Source organism: Sus scrofa, chromosome 12, assembly GCF_000003025.6.
Source record: "Sus scrofa isolate TJ Tabasco breed Duroc chromosome 12, Sscrofa11.1, whole genome shotgun sequence".
NCBI classification, from domain to species: Eukaryota; Metazoa; Chordata; class Mammalia; order Artiodactyla; family Suidae; genus Sus; species Sus scrofa.
In genome coordinates this window covers 46,317,063-46,333,898 of record NC_010454.4, presented here as the reverse complement: position 1 = coordinate 46,333,898, position 16,836 = coordinate 46,317,063, and the positions used below count along the sequence as shown (strand labels likewise).

Sequence of the window (16,836 nt, the reverse complement as noted above, 5' to 3'; positions counted from 1 at the left end):
TTAACGAATCTGACTAGGAACCATGAGGTTGCGGGTTCGGTCCCTGCCCTTGCTCAGTGGGTTAACGATCCAGCGTCGCCATGAGCTGTGGTGTAGGTTGCAGACGCGGCTCGGTTCCCGCGTTGCTGTGGCTCTGGCGTAGGCCGGTGGCTACAGCTCCGATTCAACCCCTAGCCTGGGAACCTCCATATGCCGCGGGAGCGGCCCAAGAAATAGCAACAACAACAAAAGAAAGACAAAAAAAAAAAAAAAAAAAAAAAAAAAAATTGCCTCCAAGTTTCCCCTCTTAAGCAGCACCACAATAAACTCTCTAATGCATATTAAAAAAAAAAAAAAACTCTCTAATGCATATTTTTTTTTTTGTCTTTTTGCCATTTCTTGGGCCGCTCCCGCGGCATATGGAGGTTCCCAGGCTAGGGGTCGAATTGGAGCTATAGCCTCCAGCCTACACCAGAGCCACAGCAACGCGGGATCTGAGCCGCGTCTGCAACCTACACCACAGCTCACAGCAACGCCGGATCCTTAACCCACTGAGCAAGGGCAGGGATCAAACCCGCAACCTCATGGTTCCTAGTCAGATTCGTTAACCACTGCGCCACAACAGGAACTCCAAATAAAAAATATTTTAAAAAAATAATAAATAAATCAATAAATGGGAGCTTTGGGTCAGAAGCAGGCTCACAGAGCTTCTCCAATGTGCCCATCGTTGTGCGAGGCCCTCTGGGGGTTAAGGCAATTCCATGCTCTCCAGAAGTGTATCATTTAGTTGGGAAAATAAGATGTGTATACATGAGCCAGTTGCAGAAAGCAGATGACTTTGCATGAGTGACGTTTTCTAGCCACTATCATAATGGTTATGAAAAGACTTGAAGCTGGAGAAGGAAAAGAAAAGCTGACTGGTTTTAAACTAACTTCTAACCGCAGTGACCACAGACATCAAGGATGAGGGTGATCAGTTTTCCAAGAAGAGACTAAGGGAAAACGTCTCTCTATGCAGAGGCCTGGGTTATCTTGAAGTTCCTGGAGGGGAAGAAGAGCCAAAGAGAGGGTGAGTGTTTTGTAATCTTGAGCAGACGAAGGAAGCTTGGGAGTGGGACAGAGGAGAGAGGAGTGACTTCAGGGGTGAAGCCAAGGACTTTGTTCTAAAAAGAATTCTATCCCTCCTGAGCCTGAGCAAAGCACTAGACGTCACCTCTTGGCTCACAGCATCCTTGTTAGTAAATTAGAAAAAATATTTGCCTTCTTCCTAAGGGAACAAAAAAAATTACAGTGGTGCCAAGTAATTTGGCCCCGGGTAGGAAGTAAACTTGTCTACACTCCATGAAGTGGAGCTGCAGGCCAATCCTCTGGGCTTCTCCCCCATGTTGCCATAAGCTTAGGGCCCCTAGAATGTTCTCCTGTGTTCTTTCTTTCCCGTCTCTTTTTTCCTTTCGTTCTTCCTTTCTTTTTAATTTTCTAAATTTTTAGAAATACTGCTTTTCTGAACAAGTTTTATAAAAGTACTACCTACACACAGCAAATATTTAAGGAGTACAGAAGGGATTACAGTGCAAAGCAGGGTTCCCTTCTACCCTTAATGTCCTTTCTCTCCGAGACACTTCGGATTCCCAGTTTCTTCTCCGAACTTAGAGCGATTTCAATGCACAGAGAAACACCACTTCACTCCTTTCACCACTGGGTGGTTCTCTGTTGTAGCCTATGCCACAGGTTACTCACCAGTCCCAAGGGCACTTTAAGAGTAAAAGGCATTGCCCTAGCCATTCACTGCCCATCCGCGTTCACAAGGCCTGCAGTGTGCTGGGTGGCGAGGTGTGGAGAGAGACAGAGCCCCTTCCCTTGGGAACGCAGAGCCGTGGGGAGGAAGTGGGCGTTGAGGAGCAATCCAAGGGCTGTAACGGGGAGGCCCGCCCTGGAACTTGGTGCTTCTCCCGGCTTCCACCTCTCCGTCAAAGTGGAAGGTGAAACCAGCTGCCCTCCAGAACCAGCTGAGGTGTTCACAGTCAGGGGACAGAATTTTGTAGGACGGAAGTAAAACCAAAAACCTTGGTTGAGGGCTTTCCGTTGTGGCTCCATGGGTTAAGAACCAGACATTGTGTCCCTGAGGATGTGGGTTCGATCCCTGGCCTCACTCAGTGGCGTTGCTATGAGCTGTGGTGTAGGCAGCCAGAGGTGCAACTCTGATATGACCCCTAGCCTGAAACTTCCATATGCCACGGGCGCAGCCCTAAAAAGAAAACAATAACGACAAAAACAGGAGTTCCTGTCGTGGCTCAACAGAAATGCATCTGACTAGGACCCATGAGAATGCAGGTTCGATCCCTGGCCTTGCTTAGTGGGTTAAGGATCCAGTGTTGCCTTGAGCTGTGGTGTAAGTCGCAGACTCAGCTCAGATCCCGAGTTGCTGTGGCTGTGGCTGTGGCCCGCAGCTACAGCTCCGATTCCACCCCTAGCTGGGCAATCTCCATATGCCGTGGGTGTGGCCCTAAAACAACAACAACAACAACAAACCTTGGTCCAAAAATACCACAGATGGAGCAGGGGGTCGTCACAATATCTGTAAAATCTGAGGGAACAGGGCTTATTTAGCAAAGGCAACAGGCTCATAAGGAATGAGAGAGAAGGGGCCAGGAAAAGGTTACCAAAGACAGAGTCATCTACTTCCAAATATTTTCTGCTTTCCTCAGAGCAGTCCTCTCCACAGCCCCTGCACAGTCACGCTCCTGGAGCTCCTGAGGGCCCGTGCATCCCCTTGCTTTGGCCTGGCTTCATCCTGGATAAGAGACAGCCTCCCCTAGGATAGGCCTCTGTGGGGACGAGCCCAGGGTTCACAGAGGTAGCAAATCCTGCCCTGGAGGTGCCGTACTCTGCACATGGCTGGCCATGGAGCCAGTCCCCCAAACTATGCCATGTCCCGGGAAAAAGGTGGGGAGGTGCCGGGAGACACTCTGGCACTGGAATACGGAGGAAGAGCCCACAAGCAAGGCAGCGCTGTCTTCCATTATTGTGACTGACACGGTGTGTCCTGGCCTGGCTCTGCAGGGGAACCATTGCTGGGCCTTGAGAGGCCCTGGGAAGTGCGTCTTGGTGGCAGGGTCTGTGTGCGATGAGGGGGGAGGGTTGGGGAGGAGGTGGTCCTATTTAAATGTGCTCTTTATGTCTCAAAGTGAGACTGTGTTTATTCTGCAGCCTCATAGCAGGCCAGAGGCCCTGCTACTTCTGAGCCAGAGCCAGTGGAACAAAGAAATTCCTGTTGACCCATGATCCCTGCCATGTCTCTTGGTACAGTCACCCAGGTTCACAGTATTTTTGACAAATGCACCCACTTTCCCCGGACACCAGCCAGCCAGGAGCCCCACAGGTTCTCCTTCCGGTTTCCAGCTCCCTTCTCTCCCCTGGGTGCCCTGGTGCCTGCCTCACACCTACCTCACACCTGTAGTCACACCTGTAGTCACACCCACCTCACACCTGCACTCACTGTCTAAGGAGCCTGTGGGCGTCCTGCCACCCCCTCCCCCACTGTGACTCTAGCCCATGTTGACCCTCGCCTGAAACACTGCCTTCCCCACGCCTCTCCCACTCAAGGCTCCTGACTGCCCTCCAGCCCCTCTCCCTGACCCCCAAGGGCAGAAGTTGTGTCTTCCGCAGGGCCTGGCAGGAAGCAGGTGCTCAGGTCATGAAGGGGCGATGATGGAGGCGGGCAGCTGGGAAGGGTGCTGGGCTCCCTTTTCTTGGGCACTGGGTGACATCTCTCCACTCACCCTGGTCAGGAGGTGAGAAGGGGCAGTCAAGTGGAGCCCCACAGGCAGTGGGGAGAGGGTGCTAGAACTCTGGAAGGGAGGGAGTCGGGATGATGCTGGAGGGAGGGCACTTGTGGCATGAGCGTGGGGAACAAGGCAGGGAAGGGTTCGCTTTAGGGAGAAAAGAGGCTGGATTTGTTGAGGTGAAGGTGGGGCAGCTGAGGCCAAGTGGTCTCTAGGATGACACCCACAGGGACAAAAAGAAGAGAAAGCACGTGTGTAGAGAGATGAACTGTCTGCAACAGCTTTGCACGGGTTGTGTCAGGGAGGCAGTGAGGAAGGAGGGAGAAGTCCAGCCTGTGTAATTGCAGTGTTCTTTTCTGATTGCACCCCTCAGCCAGCAAGCAAGAGAGGAGAAGACTGGCCTGGGGTGGTTCAAGGTGGGAGAGAGAGGGTGGGTGAGAAGTCTCCCTGGGGAGGAGAGGGCACCGATGCTCCTGGACACATCAGCTCCTTCTCTCCCCACAGCTGGGCAGTGCCCACCATTATTATGATCCCTGTGAAGGGAGCCAGAGGTCCCTGGGAGGCTTACTTGCTAGGGCAGCACAGCACCAAAGAAAGCAGTCCTGAGAGGGGCCGAGTGGCTGGGCAGGAATGGGTAGTAGGATCTAGAAAGAAGGCCAGGAGGGGTGAACGGTTAGTGAGACTGTGGTGTTAAAAAGTCGTGGTGAGCCAACGTGCAGGGCGGACTGAGTGGAGACAAGAGCCTTAGCCAAGGGCTGGAGTCACGCGCTGCCTGCTGCCTCCCGCCGCCTCCTCAGAACCTCACCTTAAGTGCCCCTTGTTCACACAGCGCTTGCACATTGGGTTCATCTGAAGGGAGGCGCTGCCCAGTGTGGGCCCCGCCACCCCGGGATCTGGCCACAGGATGAAATTCCCAAGTTTGCCCAGGAATCACCAGCCAGCTCACCAGAGCCCTCTCTGAAGCCCTCCCCGCGTTCCTTGCAATGCCCACCCTGGCGTCTAGGTGGCACCTAAACCTCACTCTGATTACTCCCGAGTTGGGGCGCCGCCCACGCCAGAGGGGAGTGGGGCGGCGGGGTGGACAGAGTTGTTCCAACTCAGTCCCTCTGGACACCGCCGGCTTCACTCAGCTGGGTACCAGCTCAGATTTCTGGGTTACATTCAATCCAAGTTACGCGGGCGGGCGCTTCAAACTTGTCCCTGTTTCCCTTCTGCCTCCTGCGTGGCTGAGACTCCGGCCTTCTCCGGGGAGAAGTGGGTGTGTCAGCGCGCTCGGCTCAGCCTCAGGGACATCCCAGAGCACGTACTGCATCTGTTCTTTTCAAGTGTAAAAAATAATTTTACTGAAAATATGATAATATGAAGTTCATCTTTAAACATGTGTTTTTTTTTTTTTTTTTTAATTATCAAAGCAGTATCTTCATCTGGTCCAACACAATAGACTCCTGTTGAACCTCTTCAGATAATGAAGATACTCGAAGAACTTCATCCACCAGCCGGACGCCCCGGGGACGTAGTTTTCCAAATCACCCTCCACCACCTTCCCCCCCCCCCCCGTACCCTCTGTTCTGATACCGGTTAGAACTTGTGTCTGATTCACAAAATGGAAAAGAATTCTTCATTCATTCATTCTCTCTGCAAGTATGGACTGTGAGCCTCTAGGTTGGGCGCTATTGGAGGCAGCTGGGATGGTGAGGCATTAGAGAAGATTCCTTCTGGCTGAGCTTACGTCCCAGCGGTAGAGCCGGACGAAAGCCAGGGGCTAAGTCCTAGCAAGAAAAATAGGGCAGGATTCGGGATGCGGGTGATGGGAGGTGTCAGTGGCCAAGGGAGATCACTCTGAGAAAGCGATACTGAGTCGCTTATAAACCTAAGTAAAATCTGGGGAGCCACTGCTGGGGAGAAACTACACCTGTGGGTGGTGGAGCAGCCCCTCCCCCGCGAGGTTAACGAGCGCGGAGGTTAGGATTCTCCGCGGCGCTCGGCCGGCTGCCCGCCCCTCGCCGCCCCTCACCGCCCCCGGCTCGCTCGCTCTCTCAGCGCTGTCCCTCCCGGGGAGCGAGGGCGCGCGTGCGTGCGTGCGTGTGTGTGTGTGTGTGTGTGTGTGTGTGTGTGTGTGGAGGGGGGTGTCCATCACCTCCCCGGGCCCCCCCTCCCACCTCGGCTGAGCGCGCCCACCCCCTCCCCAGGAGGAACGCCGAGCAGCGGCCGCCTGCGGAGAAACGTAAAGTTTCTGTGGCTCAAAGTGACGCAAAAATTCTTCAAGAGCTCTTTGGCGGCGGATATCTAGAGATCAGACCATGTGAGGGGCCGAGAGTACAAATACGGCCGCGCGGGCGCCGGCGCCGGCACAGGCAGCGGCGCCCGGTGCCTCGAGGGCGCGAGGGTCGCCCGCGTCGGAAGCCCGGAACCAGCCTCGCGGACTCCCGGCAGGTGGGTCCGCCTTCCTTCTGGCTTCTAATGCCTTCTTCTCTCCAGAACTTCTTCCCGCGCGGCCCTCCGGGCACTGGCGGGGGGACCTGGGCGGTGGGCGCCGTGCTCTGGCAGGGCGGGCGCGCAGGGAGTCGGCAGCGGGGACCGCGGGCTGGCGGGCGGCTCCGAGGGCTCCCTCGGCCCCGGCGGCCGGCCTTCGGGGGGTCCAGCCCGGGAAAGCCCTTCAAGACGGTCTCGGGCGAAGTGCCGTCCTGCGCTGGGGGGAAAGTTGCTTTACTTTCAAGCCGTAGCTTTTGTTTGCTCTTTTCTGACCGCCATCGCGTGCCGGGGACTCTGTGCAGGCGTCCCTGCGGGGAGCGTCTTGGCCGACGAGAAGCCCAAATGCCTAGAGAAATCTCGGGATGACACTTAAGTGGGACGAGTCTCCGTGCGCTTGGGTGGTTTTCACTGGTAGAACCGATGCACGCTCAGTCGGTCATCCTACAGGCCATTCACAATTTATGTGAAACTCAAACTCCAGCGAGCTGTTTTACATGGTTGAAGCGTGAGACCATCAGTTGTTTGAAAAATGTGTACATTCATATTGGCTTTTGAAAGGGCTGTCTGGAGCTACAGAGCACTAAGAAGCACATTTCTATTCGCCCTGGGTCTTCTGCATAATGAATTTCTATTTCAGTTGGGGTTTGGGGCTCTTAAGAATTTCAGAGGGGTGGAATTTCAGAGTCAGACATTACAAAGGTTTGAGTGTATGTATTTTTATGATCAATTTTGTCCAGAAAAATGAACCAGGTCAATGGATTATTTATGAGCCTGCTAGCTCTCATCATAGTAAGACGGGATCAAATATTTAATGTGTTTTGCCTTCAGTTGCATAGGAAAAATGTCTAGGAAAGCAACTTTGGGACCTGTGTTTAGTGAAACGGAGGGGCACCATGGGCTCTTGGGGTTTTGGATTTGGGGAGTGGAGGGAAAGCTTCGACTCTAGGTCTATAATCTGCTTTTGTGTGAAGCCACTGGTGCTCAAAGTTCAAGTTTTCCTACCACAGACTCAGGTTGGGGCGGCTGCTTCCAGCATGGATGATGAGAGGGGGATTCTTATGGGGTTTGTGCAAGCTGTTTGGGGCATGGGTTTTCCTTTTTGTGACTGAACCTGAATAACAGCAGATTGAAACTGCTTCACAATTAATCAAACGTCCCCTCAACACACAGGTGATCCACCTAGGACATTTCAGAGATGTGACGCCAGCACAGATATTTAAACCCATTTCTTTCAGTCTCCTTGCTTAAAAATATTTATGGTAGGGGCGGGAAGTGGGGATGGAATAACGTTCAAGTTTTAATGGAACTGGCAAAAGCTCAGAAATTCCTTTTTGGGGATTTTTTTAGAGTTGTTTGAGCATTTTGATGAAACTCGGAGAGGCATGTCAATGAGTTTCACAGAGTGGGGACTTGATCATGGAATGGGGGTGCTTGGCTGGAGAGTGTTGTGTCTTACAGGGGGCTTGCAAAAACATCCTGGGTGTCTGCTTCCAAAGAGAAAGACAGACAGTTCCAGAAATGAAGCCAGTAAACACAGTTCCTTCTCCTTCATACTCCTCGAATGGTATAATTTGGGAGAACAAAGGCGGGGCTGCCTGAAGAAGTTTAATTTTAATTTGGCTTAATGAATCAACAGGATATGGTCATGACTTGACTTTTTAAATACAGATGCCTGGATGGCCAAAGGGAAAATTATGCAGTCATGTTTCTGTCCGTCTAAGAAAGTACCTCAGATCTTAATCCCAGTCACAGATGAGCTCCTCTGGGTCTTGAAGCCCTCAGCTCTTAGCGAGGGGCGGGGGGGGGCCTGCAAAATACAATGTCGGCTCAGCATCCCCGCCAGTTCTCTCCAGCCCATTCTGTGACTTTGACCCTAGCCTTTCCGCTTCAAGCAAACACGAGTTGAAATGATGGTGCAAAATGCTTGAGGGCCAAGACTCTTCACCCAGATGTTTCTGTCAGATTAGGGTCCTCCAAGGACCCCCGCTTTCACTCCATGGCAGAGGCTTTGCACACTGTGACATGCACAAGTTAAGTCCTGCACCTCAACCATGTCCATCCCATGGGGGCTCAAGTTTCCTGTCTCCCCAAATTGCCTTTGCAACCTGCCCAGGGCGTGGAGCAGGAGAAACGGCCCCCAGGCCCTACAGATTTGGGCTGGGCTGGTTTCTTTCCAGTCACTAAGCTGTTGCCAGTGGGTCGCAATCCTTGGAACACCAAGGAACAGGTGTGGGTATGGAGTCAAAGGTCTGAAAAAGCTCTCATTTCTCTTCCTCGGGCAAGTGAGGCCAACTCGCCAGCTCTTGCGGGGAATCCCATTTCTGGGTTTAACGGGGCCAAAGAGAACCCTGAGGAAAGAAAACTGTCATCTTTCTAGAAGGGACCCGGGTGGAAAAGAGATGGAAATAGCATTTTAAAGAACCCTGCATAAATGACTTTTCCTGGGGAGTTCCTGTTGTGGTGCAACGGAAACGAATCTGACTAGTAACCATGAGGTTGCAGGTTCCATCCCCGGCCTCGCTCAGTGGGTTAAGGATCTTGTGTTGCTGCAGCTGTGTCGTAGGCCAGCAGCTGTAGCTCCTATTGGACCCCTGGCCTGGGAACCTCCATATGCCCTGAGTGCGGCTGTAAAAAGCAAAAAACAAACAAAAAAAAACCTTTTTAAAATGACTTTCCCTGGGCAAAGTGTGACCTGCTTTTCTAGGGTGGGCAAGAGACCTGCCACCAGCCGGCACAGCACCCCCATTTCTAGGCAGAAGTGATCCTGAGGAACGTCTCTGCCTCTGCACTGGGGTGGGCCCTCTAACCTGACCTTGGTGAGCTGTCAGTGCCTGGGAAGATGAAGGCTCATTTACTGCACATCAGCAACATGTTTTTAAACCAAGTAAGTGTTTTCCCAGCCCTGTGTCTAATGGAGTGACAATCTTAAAGGAGATAAGGCCTGTGTGAGGCAGTCCGGCTGCCTTATTTTCTTCTTTCCTTTGGCTCCTCTGGAACCTGGTAGCAGCTCCCTCGATGTCCCCCCAGCTCTGGACCAAGGGCACTTGACAGTGGATGTTTTAGCCATAGGTTTTTAAAACGCCAGGACAGGATGGGGTAGCCCTCTCTTAACCCCAGAAAGCCTTAGGCTGCAGCCTGAGAGATGAGCCCCAGGGCCAGTTCAATACCCAGGGTCCCCAGGTACTGACAAGTGGCAGGTGACGCAGGGGAGGTCTCCTGGGCTCCCAAGGTCTAGGTCTTCATGTCCTCATTTGAGGTGGGAAGGGAAGAGGTAAAGGCGAGTGCAGGTCTGGGAGGGCCGGCTGTGTGCTCTGGGAGGAGCAGGCCTGGAGGCGGGCAGGTGGGCTTGGGGGCAGGGGGCCAGGCAGGGGGCCTTTGCCTTCTCATGTTTCTCTGGGGCAGGTGGGCTTGGGGGCAGGGGGCCAGGCAGGGGGCCTTTGCCTTCTCATGTTTCTCTGGGGTCTTTCCGGGCATATTCAAGGAGAAAGAACACGGTATTTCCTTGGCTGATTTTTTTTTTTTTCCTCTAACTAAGGGATTCCCTAAGCTAAGGGGTCGGGGGAGGGCGGCTGGAAGGGCCTTGTGGGGGGTCTGCTCCAAGCCTTCCGAGGCTCGTCCAAGCTCACCCAAGGCGCTGAGGGCCCAGCCAGGCCTCGAACTTGAGTCTCCCAGGTCTGTTTTTTCTCTCCGATGGGCGTGTTGTTTTAAACACTAATCAAGTTAGCTGGCTCTCTTCCGTGTCTCAGCTGGGGCAGGAAGGAAAGGGGAGGGAAGAGCCTGGGAGGGAGCAGATATGTATTCAGGCAGCAGGGAGGTTTGACTGATTCAAGGTTTCCCAGCTCGTCCGAGGGCTAGAATTATTTTTCTCCCCGCAGTTTCTTATTTTGAAAAATTTCAACTGAAAAGTTGAAGAAATGGCCCGGTGAGGCTTCGCCCAGATTCACCAGTTGTTAACATTTTGCCACATCTGTGTCTGCGTTTTCTAATGAGATGCATACTAACTTTTACATATGTGACACACATATAATTTGATATATTATGTATGAGATGATATAATGATGTAATAATTATACCGCACACACACATAGATATATTTTGTTGTTGAACCTGTGAGCATTTGCAGGCATCCAAAGACTTCACTCCTGAATACTCTGAGCTCGTGTTTCCTAAGAAAAGGACATCCTCCTCAGTAACCAGAGCCCCGTTAGTATCGCACTTGGGAAACCGCACGTTGATAAAAACACGTCTATCAGATATACAGCGTGTATTCACATTTCCCTCACTGTCTCAGTGATGCCCGTTTTCGCTCAGAGGGGGTTACTTTTGGAGACCCTCAGCTCCTACGGACGGGAAACAACCCCTTGCCCTCATCTCAGTGCATCTGAGAACTAGATCCGTTCTGTGTGATGATGACCTGATTTTTCGTGAATGTTCCCTAACCGTGTGTGTGACTCACTGTAAAAGCACATTTCAGGAGTTCCCGTCGTGGCTCGGTGGTTAACAAATCCGACTAGGCACCATGAGGTTGCGGGTTCGATGCCTGGCTTTGCTCAGTGGGTTAAGGATCCGGCGTTGCCGTGAGCTGTGGTGTGGGTCGCAGACGCAGCTCGGATCCCACGTTGCTGTGGCTCTGGTGTAGGCTGGTGGCTACAGCTCTGATTGGACCCCTAGCCTGGGAACCTCCATATGCCGAGAGAGCGGTTCAAGAAAAGGCAAAAAGACAAAAACAAAAAACAAAAAACAAAAAACAAAAAACCCTAAAAACAAAAAAACCTCCACACATTTCCGAACTTGATCTAAGAGTGGAGGTACCTTCGAACAATCTTACCCAAATCACAAACATCCTGTGGCTGAAGAGGTGGCCTCCATGCCCCCTCCATTCTGCTGCCGTACCCCCTCTGTCCCCTCACTTAGCTCCCTGCCCCACCGAGGGTAAAGGGCCTGTTCCTGCTTCCTCTCGCCTTCACTCACGTTGTATTTAATTCCACTTCAAATCCTTTCTCCTCCCTTTCTCTCTCCCACCAGCTGCCACAGGTAAATCCGCTCTCATTTGCCAACATCCTTTCCCTGGGGCTGGTTTTCTCTCCTTTCTCTCCCTCTCCTGGCGTCCTGGGTGGGTCTCATTGTGTCTGCATCACACAAAAGTCCTCTTAGTGATGTACCTGGGTTAAGGGAAAGAAAGTCTGTGTTTGGAAAAGTGCCTACTATTTTTTTTAATCTTGATGTCTACTTATTGTGCATATACTGCATGATAACTCACAAGAAAAGGATATTTGGAAGGTGTAAGTGACACTCTTCATTCTGCCTCATCAAACATATCACCTATTTGAGTTTCCCAAGTCCCTTTCCCAGCCCTGTCCATGTGGAGACAGATGCAGCCGTAGCATGAAAGCAGTTTTGTTTTCTGTAAAATGTTGTAAGTTGGGGAGGTAAATCTAATAAGGAATCAGTACCCCCCAAAGGCACCGCCGCAGAATCTGTGCAGGAGCCTTTCTACCTCCTTATCCTTCTCTCCTTAAATGTGTTCCTCAGGAACCAGAAAGAAAGTTAAAATAACTTGGAAGCAGTTTAACTACTGCCACCTCCCACCCACTCTTGTAGTACTTAACAACACCATGTTCTACCGCTTGCCCTTTTTTTTTTTTTGGTCTTTTTATGGCTACACCCGCGGCATATGGAGGTTCCCAGGCTAGGGGTCCAGTCGCAGCTACAGCTGTCAGCCTACACCACAGCCACAGCCACACCAGATCCGAGCCGCATCTTCGACCTACACCACAGCTCACGGCAACGCCGGATCCTTAACCCACTGATCGAGGCCAGGGGTGGAACCTTCGTCCTCATGGATCCTAGTCGGGTTCGTTAACCACTGATCCACGAAGGGAATTCCTACAGCTTTGCATTTTAGATGTTTTAGTATTTTATGGTTAAACTAGGACTTTGAAAACTAGCTTAGGAGGTTCACCACCCTTTACAACATTTCTTTCTGTAGGTAGAAAATAGATGGCAAGTTCCAAACAAGCAACTCACTGATGACTGTTGGGCACACGGTCCTTTGACTGGCATGCCTGCTGGTACTTGTCTCAAAGTCTAAAAGCACAGCCTGGGCTACTCTTTAATCCTAGGCATGTCAGTCATTTCCAGTCCAGAGTTCATTGAAATTGCTGTTGTGACAGCCCTCCCTCTGCCCCTGGGATGCACAGCAGATTTTCCTGATGGGTGCGGAGCGAGGAGGGGCAGGCCTCCTGAGAAATGGGCCAGGGAAGAGTAGAGCCTCACCTGCAGCTCACCTGCCCTCAGGTGGCTGTGGTTCCCAGGCTCCGAGCGCCCAGGAAACCGGAATAGACTGAGTCGGGAGCCGTGCAGTGCACATACCAGACAGTGAGGATTTGAGGACAGAATGTCTAAGCCATGGCCCCTGCTTCCAGGGACATGCAGAGCAACTAGACATAAAAGAATAGCTGATGATTCTCGATAACCATTGAGGATGACAGTGAGTGGAGGGAGAGCCCTGGGCCGGGGTGGTGAGAATCCATGGAGGAGGTGGGTAGAAACTTCAGCCTGGCCTCTGAGGATTCAGGAAGATTAGGAGCAAGGGGCGGGGTGGGGATGCACTGGGCATGCTCAGTGGCCCACCTGCCCCTAATAACCTGGCAAACTTCTTAACAGTGCAGCACCCACGTGGATCTCTTTATTTAGAATCTCTGAGTGAGCAGCCTGGGAACCTGCTGTTTACAAGTTTCCCTGTGCCACTGATTGACAGGAATAAGCTCGAACCAGTGAAGGCCTGTGGAACGGGATGGAGGCCCTAGCTTCTGGCTCAAGCCACCCACTTGTACTGTGGGCTGTCAATCTCTTAGCCTCGTGGGCCCTGGTTTCCATGACTGGAGTGAAAAGAAGAAAAGCACAGTGGGTTACATGAGTGTGATGTTGCTACTTTCCAGATGCTGGTAAGCGTTTGTCATATTTTCTTCAATTCCTACAACAGTCTTTAGGAAGCAGGAATTTAAAAAAATAAATTTTATTGGAAAGGAAGCAGGATTTTTTTTTTTTTTTTTTGTCTTTTTGCCTTTTCTAGGGCCACTCCCGTGGCATATGGAGGTTCCCAGGTTAGGGGTCGAATAGGAGCTGTAGCCACCGGCCTACGCCAGAGCCACAGCAACTCAGGATCTGAGCCACATCTGCAACCTACACCACAGCTCATGGCAACGCCGAATCCTTAACCCACTGAGCAAGGTCAGGGATTGAACCCTCATCCTCGTGGTTCCTAGTTGGATTTGTTAACCACTGAGCCATGACGGGAACTCCAGGAAGCAGGAATTTTAAGGGTCTACTTTTTACACACTAGGAAAGAGAAGCTCAGAGAGGTTAAGCAACCTGCCCAAAGTCACACAGCCAGTAAGTGATGGGTCTGGGATTCCCGTGCAGAACTGTGTGACAGGAGAACCATGGGTTTGTGGACACACAGGGACTGTTAAATGATGCCACGGGAAGGTGGTTAGTCTAGGCTCTGCTGTTCATATTCACTGCAGGAGGGCTATTTATGTCTATCCCTGTCAGACCCATTTCTTCTTATTAAAGTCAAAGTAACTAATCCATTGTACTTTTGCCCAGCCTCTGGAGTGACCTCACCACAGATGGCAGATCCTCTAAATTAATCCTCCAGTCTGTGTGGAGAGATGCTCCAAGTTATCCTCCTCCAGAGAAGGTTCTCGAAGGAGACCCTTTTCCTTTCTCATGATAACCAGCCCAAATGGCCCTGAGGAGCTTACCCTTCCCAACTCCTCTCCAAAAACTTACACTGTCTCATCCAGGCATTCTCTGGATAAGGAGCAGGCTCTGATAGCAGAGTTCGTTTCTACCCCTCATGTCCAAAAAAGCAGATTTTCTCTCCTCCCTCCATTCAGATCATGAAGTCTCTTTAGTTGTTTGAAAGGCGAGAGGAGGCCCCGTGGCTTATGACCTAAGACACCCCTCAGAACACGGTCCCTTCAACACATAAAGACACGAACCACTACCTTGAACTGTGGAGACCTTGAAGTGGCTAAAATACAGGCTCCTTTGACAGAGGCTGTGCAAGAGCAACAACAGGAAGACTTTTAAAGCCTGAGGGCAGGGAGTTCCCATTGTAGCTCATCGGGTTAAGAACCCGACTGGTATCCATGAGGACGCAGGTTCAATCCCTGGCCTCACTCAGTGGGTTAAGGATCCGCCGTTGCCATGAGCTTCGTGTAGGTTGCAGACACGGCTTGGATCCATTGTTATTGTGGGCACAGGCTCCAGCTGCAGCTCCAGTTTGACCCCTAGCCCAGGAACTGCCATATGCCAAGGATATGGGTGAGGCCCTAAAAAGACAAAAAAAAAAAAAAAAAAAGGCCCCAGGGCAGCTCTGGAGCTCAGGGTGTGAGGTGTCCTGAACAAGCTGCATCAAGTCAGCAGAAGGATCAGTCACAATGAATCGCTTAGAAGCCTGGAGGCAGCACCAGCCCCTCCCTGTCCAGCTTGCTGGTGTTTCCCTACCATTGAGATTTTGGCCTTGTACCATGAACTCCATGAAGGCAGGTGGGGCCTGCCTTGTCTGCAAGGGCCCAGCACATAGTAGGTGGTTTAGCGTATGTGTCTACAGAATCAGTACCAGTCCGGGACAGGGAGCCAGTTTCCGTGTTTACTGCCTTCTGGACCCCGGGGCTCCATGGCTCCTGTCATCCTTGCTCCATGTCTTGGGGACTTTAGACTCCCTCTGAATAGAGAAAGCAAATTGCCACTTGGCTCTATAACCTATCATTAATCTTATCTCAGTGGCAAACGCGCGCGCGTGCGTACTTCACTCTGGGCTTTGTTGATGGGAGGTTTTATGTGTGTGTTTGAAAAGGAAAGTTGAGTGCCCGAGAAACGAACTCACTCTGATGTGGACACGTGAAGTCAAAGTACACGACTTCTACCGTGTTTCTGCTTAGAGTGTGTGGAGGGCATCAATCAGACAAGCAGGGTCACAGGCATTTGCAGAGGGCTGGGTGGTTTCATGACTAATCGCTGTAATCATGTGCTTGTTCAGATACCTGGCTACAGAGACCAAGTTTGTGGAAAAGGACTGGAGATTTGATGAGGAGTTTAAATAGAAACAATCTTTTTTACCAGAGGGGAGGTGGAGTGAATGAGCCCACTCTCTGGATGGAGAGGAAGCAGAAACACGAGCAGAAAGTAGGCTGTCACTCTGTCAGCTGCACCACCATGCGTCCCCTCATGTCCAGCGCCACGGGGGTGGGGGGACAAGGCTCTGGCATGTCACCAGAGCTGGGTTCCATGCATGGCCCTACCCACAGCCTCTTACCTGCTCCGCCTGGGATAATGGCACACATTCAAGGTGCAAAGGAGGGTTTCTTTCTTTCTTTCTTTTTTTTTTTTTTTTTTTTTTTGTCTTTTTGCTATTTCTTGGGCCGCTCTCGCGGCATATGGAGGTTCCCAGGCTAGGGGTCGAATTGCAGCTATAGCCGCTGGCCTACGCCAGAGCCACAGCAACGCGGGATCCGAGCCGCGTCTGCGACCTACACAACAGCTCAAGGCAACGCCAGATCCTTAACCCAATGAGCAAGGGCAGGGATCGAACCTGCAACCTCATGGTTCCCAGTCAGATTCGTTAACCACTGCGCCACGACGGGAACTCCAAAGGAGGGTTTCTGATGCTGTTTCTGGCCCCAGGAAAACTCAGGTCAGCCTGGAGGCGGTCACAGCTATAATACTAACCTCGGCTGCCATCTCTCTACCCAGCAGGATAAAAATACCTTTTAAAAAAGGAAAGCTTTCAAAAGGGCATTCTTAGAAACCAAGCTTCTTAACGTCTTTTACTCCTATAGTCCTGGGCCGGCTTGCTCTCAGCTCTCGCTGTCTGCTGGCCCCCGTGGGAAAAGCCGGCCAGTGCTCTGCTGGATTGGGAAAGCGGGAAAGGAGTCCGGATCCACAGGCAGCGTCCTGCAGGCAGATGGGGGCCCAGGTCCAGCTGTCTGCTGGCTGACAGATTGGTCCCCGGGAGGAGTGTTCTTCTAGAAGGCACAGGAGTAGAGGGAAGAAAAGGAGATGTGCACCTCCTGCCTGCGGGGTGGTTTCATGTGGCCCTAACTTACCCGTTTGTACCCCAGGCTGTGTGATTGGGGTGGGACCCCAAGAAGAGAACCTCAGAAAGCAGAGCTGGGCGGAGAGAGCCCAGCCTCTAGGGAGAGGTGGCCTGAAGTCATGATTGGGTTGAGGGACCCTCTGACCAAGGTTTTTTTTATGATTTGGGCCATTTCAGCCTTCAGTGGAACTTTTTTAAATGCTGGGGGATATTTTAGGAAACAAGATCTTTGTCATGCTCAGCAAAAATAGAGACTGGTGCATTCTTTGAGGAGTTGCTCATTACAGTTGCCAAGAAATCAGAATCAGATGCCTTGGGAGCTGAACCCCTGAGGACTCTGAAGAACATACCCTGGTCCCCCGCCGCAGTTCACCAACCCACACGAACTTCCCTGCAGAGTGCCCCCAAGTGAGGAAGTGAATGGGACCTAGGACAAATCACAGGACTCCTGTACCAGGAGTGGGATGGAGCCACTCTGGGCCTAAACGTTTATTC

At 51.8% G+C, this 16,836-nt stretch overlaps 1 protein-coding gene across 1 annotated transcript in view; it reads left to right on the top strand.

The window, feature by feature from the left end:
- Positions 5,522-16,836, top strand: part of SLC6A4 (solute carrier family 6 member 4) — a 42,383-nt gene continuing 31,068 nt past the window's right edge. The window contains exon 1 of the mRNA XM_021067521.1: positions 5,522-6,194. The gene's annotated coding sequence lies outside the window, so the exon portion shown is untranslated. The remainder of the gene's footprint in view (positions 6,195-16,836) is intronic.